The sequence below is a fragment of the Acomys russatus genome, chromosome 2 (assembly GCF_903995435.1).
Source record: "Acomys russatus chromosome 2, mAcoRus1.1, whole genome shotgun sequence".
Classification (NCBI taxonomy): Eukaryota; Metazoa; Chordata; class Mammalia; order Rodentia; family Muridae; genus Acomys; species Acomys russatus.
Window position 1 is genome coordinate 59823433 of NC_067138.1, and position 17300 is coordinate 59840732.

General features: G+C 45.2%; 1 protein-coding gene across 1 annotated transcript in view; it reads left to right on the forward strand.

The window, feature by feature from the left end:
- Positions 1-944: 944 nt before the first annotated feature.
- Positions 945-17300, forward strand: part of Plppr1 (phospholipid phosphatase related 1) — a 269647-nt gene continuing 253291 nt past the window's right edge. The window contains exon 1 of the mRNA XM_051161956.1: positions 945-1105. The gene's annotated coding sequence lies outside the window, so the exon portion shown is untranslated. The remainder of the gene's footprint in view (positions 1106-17300) is intronic.

Consider the following 17300-nt stretch of genomic DNA (forward strand, 5'->3'; position numbering starts at 1 on the left):
GTCTCGTAAGCTGACAATTCTTCCACTTAGCAGACGGGCCAGAAGCCCCAACTGATGAGAACCTACAATTGCTATGGCACTAGTGGGACAATGGCTGCATTGTTCTTTTTGCCCTCTTGGGTAGACAAGTGTCTTCTCCATCGAATTTTGACACCCAAGGAGGCTGAATCCACCTTTGGGAGATTCACCTTCCTTCCTCTCCCCATTAAGTGCCTTTCTACCCTGAAGCTGCTTGAGTGACTTTGGGCTGTCTACCCCACCTGCTAGTCACGGTGTAAGTTGGTAGGGGAAGAAGGAAACCTAAGTCAGGAAGCTCATTTTAGTTAGGTGACACCTGCAGCCCGGGTTTCCTCCAGGACCTCGTGGCCAGGTGTCATGCTCTGGTTCCTGGGATTGCTTGAGCAAATACTAAAAATATCCAAGGTAAAGAACGCTGCTACACAAGACTGGCGGCAGAAGCGGCTTCTAGGTGGGTGGGGATCCCGCCGCTGGCTTCCAGCGCGCGGGAGCCCGGGAGTTCCCGCGCTGGAAGCACCCAGGTAGCGGGATTCCCGGCCTCCTTCCAGGAACCCTGCAGAGCTCGCGCTGCTCCTTGGGGCACAAGCCTGCAAGCTTCACGCCCCAGCTCCTGAGTGCCAGCTCGGTGCCCCTCTCTGAGCATGCGCGGCCCTCTCCCCGCCTCTCCTCACCCCCTCACGCCCCCTCCCCTCCGGCCTTTTGCTCCTTCCCTTTTATTAAACAAACCGGAGGTCCCAAAACCCGGACCCAAAGGCGAGAGGTGGCAGCAGAGGAGGCTGAGCTCCGGATGATCGCCGAGGGGAATCTGTGATCCCGCGCGCATCCCCGCCTCTCTCTGACACACACACACACACACACACACACACACACACACACACACACACACACACACACACACACACACACACACACACACACACCACATCGCACAAACACACGCTCGCACACGCCCGCCCGCTCGCTCTCCCACGCAGACGGAATGCAGCAGCGCCGGGGGAGCTTATCTGCAGCCGCTGCCTGAATGCACCTCGCTGCCTGCAGCCGGGCCGCCCAATAGGGCGCAAGGGAGGAAGCTTGGCCGCCGAAGGTGAGTGTGGCGCTGGCAGCCCAAGGGACAGCTGAGCCTGGACAGACCGGGTGGGGGGGGGTCGCAGGGGCTAGTGAGTGGGAAGGTTCCCGACTCGACGACGCGACGCAGGTGGCCCACGCCGGGCTTGCCAGTTGCAGGGTGCAGATGAAGGTAGTGCCCTGGTTGTGCGGGGAAGGAGAGGGCGATCCCCATGGAGGATCTCCACCTGCGAGGTGCCAGATGGACCCAGAAGAAAGCTACCTCGTCCGGGCTCATAAACTTTCCTCTCCTGTCATTTGGCAAACGTGGAGACAAAGGGGGCGTGGAGGCGCTCTCTCTGTCCGGTTCCGCCCTTCAGACTGCATTCTGGGCTGGGATGCCCAGCCAGATTGCAAGGGTGGGAGTGGGGGTCCGGAGACCTGCAGGTAGCTGATGCCAAACCAGCCCAGCAAAGTAGGGTTGAGGTTTCTCAGCCCCTGCTGAAAGCGTTGCCATTGATTTCGCCTCAGGCGTGGGCACCTGCCAGAGATTGTCTTTCCTGAGCCCCAGGCACATAGTAACGGTGTCACCTGGAGAATTGGCATAGCCAAGGGCTTTCTCATCGACTCAAGTGACAGAGTTTGTAGGGTGAGGTTCGGGTCAGTGCAGGATGAATGATGAGTTACTGAAAGGCTTGGCATAATCACCTCCTAGAAACGCCTGGCCCCAGGGTCTTGCTCCCGGGGGAAGGCGCTGTCTTCACACACAGCACTGCAGCAGCTCTGGGAGCTGGAATGAGAGAGCTGTGGTGGCAGTGGTGTTGACTGAATCTGGGAATTTATTTTTGCCCTGCGTTTTGGGCACACACGTGTGGAATCCGTGTAAGATTCTGGGCTGTTATTCGTCTTTGTGAGGCTATCGTTTTTTGCTTTCAACCTTTTCTGTGGAAACGTTTTGCCACATACCACCTAGTTATCCAGTTGGTGCGTTGGCATAGCTATATTTCTCTTCTGCACCAGGGCAAAGGTCCTGAGAACAAAATTTTCTTTTGAAAAGCCAGTCCCCGCTGAGGTGAACGCTCAGAGAGCAAAGGGCCTGCCTGCACCCCGGGGAAGGCTGGAATCTAATGATGCTTTGAGGTAGCCAACACTGGGTCAGCAGGTGAGGCTGACAAAGAAGAACAGAAAAGGGGCAAACCAGCGACATTTAAGAGAGGTGTGAACAGGAGCCAATTAAGGCAGGATGAGGACCAGTGCCAGGCACTATAAAGCCTTCATTCTGTCTTCGGGGGCTGTGGTTGGCAGTTCCTGCTCGTGGAGTGGCATCTAGCTTGCAGGCACCTGGGACGTTGTATGTAGAACATAGAAGACTTGGTCGCTCCTAGGCTTGTCTTTAGCATTAATAAGCAGTTTGGTTTTTTAGGTATAGAAAGTAAATGTGTTGACATTTCTCCATCCTGCCATGTTTGTTACTGGAAGGTGGGGTGGATGCACTTGGGTCCAGTCTTGTTTCTTCTGTAACCTAGAGTCTGGCATTTTTAAGATCGATCAAGCTAGTACTGACAGGAAATGTTGGAGTCTGGGCTCCAGTATTAGTGACTGAATGATAATTGAGGGGCTTTTCTGCACTTCCAGGTGACAAGTCGGGGCCGTCTCTTGCTGCTGCAGCTGCAAACAGGGAAAGGTTTTGTTTTGAAAACTTTGCAACTTTGAAATTTGAGAAACTGTGACATATATGAGCTTCTCTGAGGAAGTTCACACACCTTGCTTCATAAGCATAGCCAGCGGAGGTGAGGCTTGGGAGAAGAAAGGAAAAATGAAAGGAGGGGGATTGAGAAGGGAACCAGAGGATTAAAACAGCCTGGCTTCATGACTCTATCAAAGTGTTCAGTGAGAGAGAAGCCTGAAAGCATTTTTGCTTTGTTCTTTTCCAAATAGATAGGGAAGGAAAGATCTTCCAGAAATATTTTCCAGTTGAAATTGCAAGAGTGGGGTTTGAAAACAATTGTCAGCCGGTCTTCTTGTTTTTTGGTTTTGTTTCCTTTTTTCTTTTTCTTTTTCTTTTTCTTTTCTTTCTTTTTTTTGTTTTTTTTTTTTTTTTTACTTCAGGGTGACAGTCTCATTAGTATTCTCACAAATCTTGGCAAGAAAAGATGAAGGGTTTTTTTCCCTTTCTACTAGGGTTCTTTATCTGCTCTGCCATGGTGAATTTTCTCTTCCTTCATTCACAAGATCACTTTATTTTGATAGCACGCAGATTCTGTTGGCAGGTGCTTATTGACCGTGTGTCCTGTATTTAGTACCAGAAGCCATATAAAAATATATAAAACGTAGTTCTGGCCTTCAAAGTGTTTACAGTGTTGTGGCAACTCTGAGATTAACACACATGAAGTTGTGGGAGTGCAGTGTCTCTGCACTGTACTTGGTTGCTGACATACATCCTGTGCGCACCACTCCCTCCCTCTGGATTTTCTCCAGACAAGTGCATGTTGCTGAAAGAACAAATAAAACAAACACAAGACACAGCAAAGTAAAAGCTGGTTCAAACCCTTAAGAAGGAGAAAACCACCCCTGGTGTATAACTAACGTGTGATTGCAGTGTAAGCAAACTTTGGACAGCACATGCAAGTTAGCAATCGTTTTCCTTTCCCGTGGGGAATTTAGGCAATCTTTGGGCTACTTAAAAAAAAAAAAAAAAAAAAAAAAAAAAAAGTCTTTGCAGGGAGGGAAGGGTTGAAAGGTCATTCCAGGCAGAAGAAATGTGTGACTGCTTGATATACATTGGGTAACTGTAAGTCGCTCCATGTGACTAGAGCCATACAGGAAAGAATAGCACCTGGGTGGCACTAGTTAACAACTGATGCTATGGAGTGAGTGTTTGTACAGAGCTATGGCCAGGCTGCAATGAAAACACAAAGGGAGAGCTTCCAGCAAGGGAAAGGTGGGAAGATCAAAAGCTTTCTTCTTAGGGAGTTTGACGTGAGGTGAGTCTTGAACAGACAAGAAGAGGAAAGACTGTTTAGGCAGAAAGAGTATGTGAGTCCCGGAAGGGATTTTGTATAGCTGCAGCAAGTGATGGGGGGGTCTCATCTCTTTGGAGTGGAATAACAACATGTCAGAGAACTAAACAGGAGTCACGTGTGACTGGAATCCCTGTCCCCGCACACCCTCCCCCCCCCCCGCTGCGACCCCCATCAAAAGAGCTTCATATGAAAGCCTAGGAGCTTTTGAAGGTTGGAGAAGCCCGAGACATGATCAGATGTGCATTGGAGAATGATGACCATGACCACAGCGTGGAGGATGAATTGGAGATGGTGTGACTGCTGGCCTGGAGCTTACTGTGGAAAAATACAAGTGTGAAATGACAGGGTTGGCGGAGTAGTGGTGGGGAGGAGGAGATATATCTGGGAAAGAAGAGATAGCGGTAAAACCTGCTATTCTCCTTCTTAGGCCCTGCATCATCTTTCCTCGCCTCAGCATTCATTTCTGGGTTGGGTTTTCTGCTTTGTGGGGCAGTCAACACAGGATCACCGGACGGATCACTAAACCGGTTAATGAGAAGTTCGACTTCTCACACAGTAATGACTCTGCACTGGGATAATAGAGTCACGGTCTCTGCTTCTCCGAGGGGCCTACTTTTGGAGGCCAGTGACAAAAAAAATAAAAGTTTTAGGGAGACTGCAGATTAAAACAAGAACACACTTTCTTAGCCTTATGTGAGAGGAAATGCCACTTCTCCACAGAGCCACCATGAACAGAATTGAAACCATCATTAAAAAAAAAAAACCATATATTGAAGAAACTAGATGACTAGCAAATCTTGGGCACAGTGGCAAGAACACACAATTAGCTCCTGACATGTAGTATGTTACAGCAAATGTGAATCCTTCCCCATTCTCCTTGCTTCTCAAAATATCCCTATTTACTGAACTTGGTGAAAACTTTATAAGTCAGTTGGGACTCAAGACCCCTAAGCTCTAGAGTCGCATTTGAAGAGCCCATGGCCGCTTGGCACCTTTGGCTCTTAGCCAGGCACCCATGATCTAGGCATCCACAATACAACTTGAGGGTCGACTCAGATCATGTAACCAAGTCCACATATCTCAAGTTACACTATGAAAGTCCCACTATGAGACACCAGCATGGAGCAAAGCAGAGCTTGTTTCCGGACTAACCACAGTGGTGAAGGAAAATGAGCATTCCAGACAGCACGGTGTATCTGACAATTTGCCAGCTGGACAGGTGATGGCAAAAGAGAGAAAGAGGATAGCCCAGGAAGGGGAATAGGATTCCATTTTGCAGAAGTGGATTTTGGAGTATCTCTGGAACATCTCTGAAAATACTGGGGTGTATCTCCGGGTACCACGATGTCACAATAAGTGTCACCTTTGGTTCGTATTAAGAGACAGGATGGGAAGGAGGCCACCAATCCAAAGATGAAATCTCAGCACTTAAAGCTGAAAGAGAGAATCAAATAAAGAATATAGGAATGGGTCTCTCAGACAAGGTAGGAGGGAATTAACACAAAAGTGAAAAGCCTAGGAGAAAGGTGAGAGGAACGGACAGTCAGACTCCACACATACACCCTGGGTCGGGCCTTGCAGCAGGACCCAGACCGGCAATCTGATTTACAGCATGCATAGTCATTTCGCCTCAGTACCAAGACAGGTCTTAACAGCTTTCCTGTGAAGTACCAAGCTCGTGAGTACAAGGACCAGCTCTCAAAGCCACTGTGCTTATCCTACAGTCTGTGTCCTCTCAGTGATAATGTGTCAATGGCCAGGACGGTTTTAAGTGAGGAGAGATGAAAGGATCAAAAGTAGAGGACTGAAAATACACAATGAACAGACTTCCCTGGCGACAGTCAGAGAAGCAGCTTCGCGCAGCCGTGGGCTCAGAGGCCATATTTTAGAGTCTGGTGGGGGAGTGAAGGGAAGAGCACCCAGGCTTGTGCATCTATCTGTCATTTTTGAAGTCTGGCAGGGGAAAGAGTTATGGGACCACTGGGAGAAGGTGTAGTGAGCTTTAGCAAGTTCTTATCAAGGAAGAGCAGATGGAAAGAGCTAGTGCCTAGGAACAAAAGGTGCAGGGGATGAGAGCCAGAGAGCAGCGCAGAGAGAAAGGATGTCTGTTCCCAAGAGTGTGGGAAGGGCTGGGGGGCAGACATAGGATCCTCCCCGCTACTAAACCGTAGGTGTTTCCCAAAGCCCAGAGAATTACATTTCTTGCATGTCTAAGCTGAATGTGTCACTGGACCTGCAGGCTGGTGATGGACCTTGTCTATGTAGCAACATGGCTGAAAGCACAGAAGCCAGCTTGTGACTGGCTGCTGTCTGTACTCGTTCTGGATTCCCTCAAAAATGGAATTAACTGAATTCTTTGTTTTTAGAAAGTGGATGTTGGGAAGCCAGTATATTTTTTAAAATTTAAATTATTATTGTTGTTGTTGTTGTTTTCATTATCATTATTAGAGGGTGTGTGTATGAGAGAGAGAGGGAAGGGGTGGGAGGGAGGGAGAGAGGGAAGGAGGGAGAGAGGGAAGGACAAGTGGGGAGAGCACACAAGCCAGTGCCCACATGAAGAGATTAGAGGACAACTTGAAGGGGTCAGTCCTCTTCTTCCACCATGTGGGTTCTAAGGGTCAAAGTCAGGCTGTCAGGCTTGAGGACAAGCTCTTTGACCCGCTGAGCCATATCACCAGCCCTCAGTTGAGTTCTGAGTCCTGGCTCTGCCATTTATCAATGGTATGAGTTTGGGCACATAGTATGTGTCTCTGTGCTCTTGATTCCTGCTGTACTTAAGAACCACGGTGGAACCTATCATGAAAGACTTTGAGGATGATTTGTGTGTTCTTGATGGACTATCTTATGTGTAAAAATAGTGATGTTAAAAACACACAGCCCATGTATGCATTGGTGTTCATTAACATGCTTTTGTTAGTTATAGATAGCTGGTTGTAATCACAACTTTCTGGGTGCAGGAGTTAAATCAAGAGACACAAACATGACAGAAGCAAGCCAGCAATACTGCCTGCTGGGTATGGCTACCAGTAACTTTTACTAGCTGTGTGCTTCCCGCACTGAGGAGAAGATGAATGTTTGTTTGTCTAGTCTGGTCCTTGCACACTCCAGCCTTGCAGGCATTGCACAATAGGAGCTTAGCTGTTTAGCAAAATGCTCCCAGGGACATGAGTATGTGTCTTAATTACAGCCCTACCTGAGAAATACAGACTCTAGACACTTCACATGTGAGGTTTATACCAGTCTCTAGCAAATTGTCTACTCTTTTCATGGGAAAGTTTGTGTTGTGCCCGAAAGCTGAATCTCAGTGCCTAAGGAGGCCCTGTGGTCTAGCCAGTTAGCAGCAGGGCAGTGAGTGTGACTCAGGTTTGATGGGTAAAATTCCCCTTCCATATAATGTGTGGATAGATATATGCCTATGTATCCACCCATCCTGTTTATGCTTCATATACACAAAATTCCTCCCAGTCCTCCTAGTGAGAGCTTTCTTTCTTCCAAGTTTCTGGCTATGATGTTCCTTCTTTCTGGAATTCCATTCTTAGGTTGTTCTGGCCTGCTGACCTCTTCCACTTCTGTGCTGTTTCAGTGCCTAGCTTGGTGCTTGGTTCATAGTTACCGCTCATCAACCATTTTGCACAGCAGACATACATACATGAGCAAATCTTACTCTCTGGGTCATTGATGATGTCCCAAACAAGGCAGCTTTTGTTTTTGGTTTTTGTTTTAAATAGCCATGGACATTTCAAGTATAGTGAGTCATCAGACTACCAGTTGAAATGTGGTTAGTAGCAAGGACCCAAATAAGAACAACAATTTCCCTGAGGCTACTAGTTCCTGTAGGTGACAGGTGTCCAAATGTAGGCTGAGATCCTCCCTTGATTTTTGACTCAGCCCCTCTCCAGATGAAGTAAGGGAAACAGGGTCATGCATGCACCCTGTTGGCTCCTATCTTTTTTTAAGTTCTCAATATTTTGATCACTTTGGGGGGTCTTTGTATTAAGTATGAAATTAAAAATATTTTACCAAGACACTGTTATTTTGGTTGTTGAGTTTTTTTGGGGGAACTGATTTTCTTTTACCTGATGCCAATGCCTCGTCTTTTCACAAAGTGTAGTAAGGACTTGTTACCAGCCTTTTCAGTCTGCCATCGGAATACAGTGATGCCATGTAAAGTGACAGCACACACTGAAAAGCTTTGATGGAACCTTCATTCAGCATAGAGGCAATTGCTGCTAACAACCTTTCATGACCTGGCTTGTCTGCTAACCAGTAAAGACTGCGTTCAGTGCTTAAAGTAAAGCCAAAGAGCTAACATGGTGGCTGAGGGAAAGTGCCATCTACCTGTTAGTTGCTTATTTCTCTGTCTCAGAGCTAGAGGGAGTTGCAAGGATTGTCTAGACAAGTCCTTTTGTTTACAAATTTATTCATGCACTTTTTGTATGCTTTCATGATTCAGAGCTTTTGAACACTCAGAAGTGGGGGAAAATTATCACACCTGTCAACTTGGCTGGCTTTGATTGTAGCACTGTGGTCTGTATGTAAATTGAGGTCAGCAAGTACAATGGCAGACACTGACCATTTTTGAAATTAGAAACGGGAGAAAGAGCACGAATGGAAAAGAAAAAGAATTAAAGGAGGGGAAGTTGGCGTGAGTTTCCTGCATACCTTACAGATGCCCCTACAGGCTACCTGAGGGCTTTTATGTATTATCACTATAGGTTTATAGCACCCTGGTGAGTAATTACCCGACATCTTCACTTGACAACTGAGCAAATCAAGCTGCAGAAAGTTGAGCTGGCTTACTCAGCTGCCTAAGATGGAGTTAGAGTCATCATCAAGAACGCATCTAAAGTCAGTGCACATCTCTCCGATCCTTCTGATGCCAAAGGCTTGGAATTTCAGATCATCTATAACCTTTTTGCTCTTGGGAAAATCTTAGAGGGAGGCTTCCATGGCCTGTCGGTGTTTACCGGCTGGGCACCAGCTCTGCATCTTTGTGGGCCTTCTCTCATCTATGTCAAATTTATCTTTTTCATCCATCAGTAACAACCTGGAGCAGAGTCCCATGCACATAGGAAATAAATATCCTCTTCTAGTAATTATCATAAAGTGTGACTCCACTTGAAAGCACAGAGCTTAGATTGCCTCAGTTACATTAGAAATGGCCATTTCTTTTGGTATAGTGGCATCGAGGGTTCTAAACATGCTCACAGGCAGTCCGGTGAAAAGATGATGGTGGTGACAGGAGCAGCCCTGCCATAGGAGGTGTACTGTCTCTGCATGGCTGACAGGTGAGGGTTTCTTGGGTGCCCTTTTATTGAGATTTCTGATAAGAGACAAGGAGCAATGGCTCCTCATCAACATATGAATTCAATAAAATACCTAATCAAGTGGAATAAGATACAATGAAGAAGAACAGTCTAGTTGAGAGAGCTGATGCTCAGCTCAGCGTCTCTACAAGCCAAGCTCACTTTATCATCTTTTCCATCTCCTAGCCTTGCTGGCTGTCACTTCCAGGCAAGCCTATACATTCCCTTGCTCCGCTAACCAGCCCACAGCATACTGTCCTGGAGGGTCTCAGAAAGAGAGAGAGAGAAAGGGAGGGGGGAGAGGGAGGGACGGAGAGAGGGAGACTTTCTATTCATGCTTTCATTAACAGGGGAAAGCCATCATCTCTGCAAATAATATCTCTGGATTTGTTTTCTCTAAACTTTAAAAGCAAGGCAGTACCTCTAAACCTCGAGAAAAAACTTTGAGGTTTTTGCAGTATGACGTATGGCCTGCAACACATGATGCAGGTTCTTGCCAGGCTAGTTTGAACCAATAACAACAGTACACCTCGTCAATTTAGAAACGAACCCAGTCAGTGCTGTGTGTACTATGTTGCTATACAAAATGCATGGATAATAAATGGAGAAAATAAGCATCTTTCAAATTCCAATCTCAGTCTCTCAGAGAATCCACGTAAACTCTTTGCAGCACATCCTGCCCACATTGTTTGGTCCATTTTCATTTAAATATTCTCTCTTTTCTCTTAAATGATGGGGCTCTGCTTTGCATATTATTTGAAACCCTTTGGCTTTAGCTGGCATTTCTTGTCTAGTAAACATTTACTGAATGTTACCGATTGTCTGAGCAGACTAAAGGGTGCGTTCCTTTTCAGGACAGATGAGGACCAGCTAATGCCTGCCTTCTGAGCACTATTAAACTGCGTGCTTCCCAAGAGTTCACATCCTTCACAACAGATACAATAAGGAAGGCACTAAGCTTGAGCTTAATCCATGGCAAGAGCCATCAGCTCTTCCTGATTCCCAGGATTGCTAGAAGCCATGGGCCCTTCCAATTGCTGTAGTTTTCCAAATTGAAAAGCCAAGGCCCTTTGAGATTCAGTGAGACATGTCCAGGGTCCCACAGCTGATGACTGGCAAGGCCAAGATGACAGGCCGTGTCCCAGTCTGCTAAGCCAGTGCTGATTCTACTCCATCTGACTGTGAAACAACTCCCTGCATTGGGAAAGGGGAGCTGGGGAACCTTAAGTCACAAAAACTAGCCTGTGCAGTGAATCGCTAATCAAATGGAAACGCACGCTTCGTGGAAATGTCACTCAGGAGCCTCTGCAAAGATTACCTTCGCATTTCCCGCCCCAACCTGCCCATCTCATCCCTGCTCCCCACTCTCCTCCTCAGAGGCCTGAGGGTCTCACATTTGCATAATACTTTGAAGCCAGACAACATTCTTGATGTGAAATAAGATGTTACCCAAGGTTCCTAGGGAAGGTACTCATCTGTGAACACATTACTAGGGATTTAGCTTTCAATTTGGCATCTTGCCAACTTGAACCTGAAGAAATGAATCCCCAAATGAATGTATTTGACATGTCATCTTTAATCAAACAATATACCCCTCCTGATGCTCATCTGGAAAGTTTTGCTCATGATATGGCATAAATACAACTATGATTCTGTTCTCCTGCTCCACTAGGTTCAGAGCCTCATCTGTGCCATTGATTAGCTCTGTGATGTGGGGGCCCAGCCCCCTGCCTTTCTAGATCTCAGATCTCTTGCATGTAGCATTCAGAAGCCTCGAAAGGGGTGGGGAGATGGAGGGAGTGACTTAAACGTGAAGACTGTGCTTGAGATACTGAAGACATTAAAGTCTAATTCTCTGTGTCTATTCTACTCTTGTGGGCATTCTTGGGAATTCATGTAACTATATGATTTTCTTAAACATAAGGTTGACACTATGGATCTCTACTAGTTAAACACATGCAGTAAGTCTCAATGTACTTAATCGTGTTGATGGATTACCTAGATGTACACAAATGCATATGCTTGCAGAGACTCAGAATCTGAAGGCTGGGTGATTAGAACCGGAAACCTAGACAGTGCTTAGGTCTCTCCTTTCTTAGCACATAAGTAGGTTAGCCATCTTGGCTAACCTTGGCATCACCATAGCTCTACTCTTCCCCCTGTTAGTGACCAAATGTATGTGTATAAGATGGGAGTCATTTGAGTCAGGACTGTGGTTGTTTAGGATCCCAGCAGTTAAAGCTGAGAAGGTTAAATGTGCAAACAATATTTACACGCACGGCCTTTGCACCCATGGTCAGATCCATCTGTTACATCCGCTTTGAAAAACTGCATGTCTCCAATTCCCACCTCAGATGTTTGTGGGCTCATGGACCACCACGCAAGCCTTTTCTCATAATGTCAACATATCCAGCCCACTACTCTTTAATGTATGTTGATGTCTATTTCTTCATTAGCACCGAGAAATATTTTGACTTTCCATTCATGGATTTACTCATTCATCTCTTTGTGAAATGAGGGATTTGGCACATTTTGTTCATTGTCACATACTCCAAACCTCAAAGACTGCCCGAATAGATGAACTAGAAGAAAAAAATCAGTAGTGCCTTGAAAGTAGATCTAAGATGCTAATAGCAATGGCCACACAAGACTAATCTAAAGGAGGCTATTGGGCTTCGCTTTTCTTTGCATACTCCTGCCATTTTAGGCACCCTTTCCTGCTGACTCCTGATGCATGTCTGCTCCCACACAGAGAGCCAATGAGGAAGCCCGAATCTCCCTGCTTCCAGGGTAACAGTTTGGTTTGCTTTGTCCATTACCTGCCATGGTCTCTTGTATCTCTCTTATTCTTACAGAATCCCTTAAAATACTTTCCTCTTCTAACATATTTGTGACCTTTAGGTTATCTTTGCTGTTAACAATCTAATGAGTCATGGTACTTATTTTGATGCCTTTCCCTTAATTATGTGTCTCTTTTGGAATATTTTCTCTATAATGGGACTTATTGAAAGCCCCTCTCCAGTCACATTGTGACCCCTCAATAAAGCCTCCCTCCAACAGAATTATTTATAGACTTCTTTTCAGAACTTTTCCACGAGACAAACCTCCTCCCACACATGTGCACTTAGCCCTTTAAATTATATCAGCATCTTATATGAAGGCATTTTGGCTCCTTCTTTCTGTAAAGTTCTTCAAGAATTCCTCCTTGGCTAAAGTGAACTCTCATGGTCCTATCACAAAATGTCCACATCACTTTTGTTCAGAATGAGTTGCAAATGAAAAGTCCACCTGAGCCATCGCCTCCTGCCTGAGACATGAGATTGCATAAAGGATGTCAGGGGTGTCTATAAGCATCAGCATCATGTCAAGTACCTTGTCTCATCATCAACGTTGTGAGTATCTGCCCTCAATCCATATTCTGCTTCAGGGTGATGGGCCTTCTATGCATAGTATGAGAAATAATACATCATTCCTTCATCAGCTCAAGTAGTCTCCATCATCTTCCTTTAGTGATGTCACTTCAGTTTTTCTTCTCCCCATAGTAGTTCCCAGGAATCCACCCTCCCTCAGGGTTGAATCATATGAGTCCTCAGGACGTATGCTTCTCAATAGCATGTGCTGTTTGGAGATGTAGCAATGGATCGGTGGTTAAGATCACTGTTGCTCTGTCAGAGGACTTGAGTTTGATAGTCAGCACCCATGTCAGATGGCTCACAACACTCTGTCACTCCAGTTCCAGGTCACCGGACATGGTCTCTAGACTAGGCTGACATCTACTCACACATATGTGTATACATATAGACATAGGCACATGCATATAAGTAAAAATAAATCAAACTTTTAAAAGTTTCTTTTAAAAGCACTTGTTTATAATGCTCTTGCTGTAGATGAATTTTTTTTTTTTCGAGACAGGGTTTCTCTGTGTAGCCTTGGCCGTCCTGGAGTCGCTTTGTAGACCAGGCTGGCCTCGAACTCACAGTGATCTGCCTGCCTCTGCCTCTTGAGTGTTGGGATTAAAGACATGCACCACCATGCCCAGCGTAGATGAATTTTGTCTGCAAACATGTCTGTGACTGTAGCCTGTCTTGCATAGCCCACCTTATCCCGAGCAGAGCTTCAATCCCTCTTTCTTCTTTCCTCTTTTGATGACTATCATGATCCATTTCCAAGTCTTCCAATCATGGATCTTATTAGAATCTTCAGACTTGAACATTTGCTATTGAGGGGAGAGCTTTAGCATAGGTGACACTTGATAATTGTCTTCAGATTTCACCATAATGCTAAGTGGAACCAGTTTAACATACATAAGAGGCTTAAAGAAGTCATACCACATGGTATACACATGCTTAAATCTCATTTATTCGATACATCCATACAAGTATTGCCAATTAAAATAAACAAGGCATTTATTGACTGAGGCCATCGTTTACTCCTTCAGCCCATTTGCAGTGTTCAGATGCCATGTGGCCTAACTTTGGTTATTTTTTTTCCTGTGCCTGGAGAACTATGTCAGCAGAAATGTGCCAGAGAAACAGGTCCATAAATAAATCATTACTCACAGGGAGAGATGCCAAATGGGCTTGTTCTGTGTCCAAGAAAACACTGGGACTCCTGAAAAGCAAAATGAAAAATGACAAGTGAACTTATCATTTCATTGAGAAAACAAAAGGCGTAGACACTAAGATATGTGATACAGGGAACACTTGAGGAAAGATGTGTCAGGGCTAGCTTGAGCTAATTCAAAGCCACCAAGATCTTAGAGTTCTTGCCTTTCTCAGAGACTCTATAAACTTCCTACTGAATCGCTTCTGTTTTGCTTCAAGGCAAGGTAGATGTCCTCCTTCAGGATTTCATCTCTTTGCCATCTGAAGCTACTCTGTAAGCACGGGGCTCACAGCAAGATGGTGATGCAAAAGAACCAGAGAGTTCTCTTAAGGAAAATGTTTCTTTTTGTTTTAGGTAAAATATAAAGATGAATGTGTGCTGTAACATTGCAGGGAGAGTCACAGAAGCATTGATTTTATAATAGGAAACACGCACATCTCCTAATGTATTGGTATTGAATGCTCAGACTTCAATTGCCACTAATCCTCAGGGGCCAGGAGAAAGCTTCATTCAGAGCCACTATCCAGGAAATGACCACTCAAAAGTGAAGCCTTAAAAGATATGGATAGTATGGCTGTAAACATCTGAAAGGGGATTAGTACAGTCACGCTGCCAGAGAGCACTCGCAGTAAGAAACACACACCAGTGAGAGTGAGATATGCAAATATATAAACTAGACAATGTAAATGGTCAATAACTTGGAATTTGGTTCAATTTCTCAATGGATAGACGAATTCAAAACTCAAGGCTTCATTTTGCAGCTGTTCAGTTAGTACAATGTAAAAAAAAAAAAATGTCTTCATTGACTGCAGATACAAGCATGTACCTGAGTGCTTATGAAAAAGACACTTCGACTAGATCGTCTCATGAGTTACTACAATGTTTTTTTTTTTTTTCACTCCAACTGGCAAATATTGTCAGAATTGGAAATGCATACACCTTTTCACTCCGCACTCTGACTGTGGAGAAAGAAAGAACAGCATGTGTATGTGAGTTTGTATAGGTTTTACTATGCTTTGACTGCAACTGTTTGGCTTTATGATGCCTTTAATATTTTCAGCTTACAGCAGGTTTGCCCGGTGGGGATTGTGTACCCCATGGTATGGAACTCAGCACATGAAATCTGGAAAGAAATACCCCAATTCCTAACAGTAAGATGCTTAGTAGATTTCGGGGTATAAAATTGTAATAATGCATAACTTTAAAAGATGTGGCGCTGCACCTGTTCAGCAGGATATTTGTTATGTTGTGATGCCTATAGAAAGAAAGCTAAGGACAGACGAATGGTATGCTTTACACATCATGTGCCATGTGTCAACACTTTGCATGCATTGCTCTGTCTAGTTTTCACATTATCAATTGACAACGTGAGCAAAGCTCCTCTGAAGCTGCCAACACTGAAGCAGCACACACAGGGCCTGCGTAGGTTTGCACTAGATCCCCTGCATGTACATTAGTGGTATTGCTGAATGAGCAGAGGACTGGGTCTCTGACTCTTGTGCCTCTTCTTGGGATCTTTTCCTTCTTTTGGTTTGTCTTACAATTTTTTTGATTTATCTTATTATATTTCATTTTGTTTTACTTTTTTAAATGAACGAGTGAAAATTTAACCACCAGGGTAAAGGATAACAACTGAACTATTACTTATACCACCTGGGTGAGGGAAAAAAAGCAGTGTTCTCCAGTAGAGTGACACTGGGTATGTCAACCACTCCAGGACAGGCCTCGTTTTCAGGAGTAGTTGACAGGAATTAGAGGGGCTGCTATGTGGCAGACTAAGCCTGTTTTCTGCAAAGGCCAAACCTACGAGGAAGATTGTGCTGAGGCCTGCATTTGTTGAGTCTAACTGCAAACTTAGAGAATTCTGCTGTTCAGGGTGCAAACATTGAGAACCGTGACCAGAAGACAATGGCCCGGTGTTGTAGACGTGAGCTAGTTTTGTTATGAAGAGAACAAAAAAACTATGAGGTTATGCTAAAAATAAATCAACAGTGGAAACTTACTGTATTGAGAGGCGTATTCGAAGTCAGGACTCTCTGTTGAGCCACCCACCCTCCACGAAGGTTTTACCAATTTACTCAACTGACTCCACAAACGTGTCTGTGTATTTTACTATCTCACAGTTACTTTTAGATTGGTGTTAAGAAGTTATTAGCACTCGCAGCCTTTGATGAGCTAGGTGACCGTGAAAGGGCAGGATGGAAGCGGAGGAAAATGGAAACTTTATATTAATTCACTTTTGATGTTTTCACACAGGGAGCCCAGATTCCGGTGTTAAGTGCCTGAAAACATCTCATTTCCAATGGCATGCAACACCTAAGACAAAACATGCAAAAGTGCTTCCTTCCCCCACTAACCTGCTCTTTCCAGACTTCCCTGTTCAGTTAATGGTGTCACTCTTACTACTATCAGGGAGGCAGAAAGCCTGCTCCCCTCTTGAAACCTTCTTCCCCCCCCCCCCCCGACGTTTTAAATTAGTCCCTAAGCCCTCCATCCCTTCACCTTCCGAAAGCCTTCCAGATCGATTTCACAGCCCCCAGCCCCATCACCGCAGGATTCATTTAGACTGTTACTGTTCCTCCTTGGATCGTTACGGTGTCCTCAGTGTCTCCCCTCATCCCCCATACCCACAGAGCCGTCGTCCTTCCACACTGAAACACAGAACACATCAGTTCCAATACAGAAGCCTTCTGAATTTTCATGTCTTCTGTGGAGTCTCCATTCTTTGCAAGAATCAAACTCTAATGCCTTAGAGGAGCACTATGCCCCTGTTCCGGGTGTCAGTACAGTGCCCAATCTGCCTAGCTTACAAGGTTGTTTAGGTAAATAAATGAGATTCTGCCCTCTGTTGAACACATGAGTATGAATAAGGAATTACTTCTTCAGAAGGGCTTCTGTGTGGCTGGAGGAAAGGATTCGAAAGTCCTTGGGAGCTGATGCACACGAACAGTGGCTGGGCTTGGTTATAAGTGACTGTGTGTGTCACACTGAGAAACAAGATTCCTTTCCTGCCAAGCACTGGGAGACTGTCATGAGCTCTGCCCTTCCCACTGAGCCCCCTGGAAAGGGAAGCAGCAAGCTCCATTTACCAAATACTGCGAGGCCAAAAATCACAAGCATGAACGATTTTGTCTATGGTGAGCATCATTTCTTGATGAAGCTGAAATCTACTTAATTGCCTGCATTCTATTACCTAAAACCTTCCAGTTCACAAGATAATTCCCCGAGCCCCGTTCACGAATTTATTTCTTTAGCCATAACCTTTGATCCATATCAGCATACAATTCCATCATATCTGAAA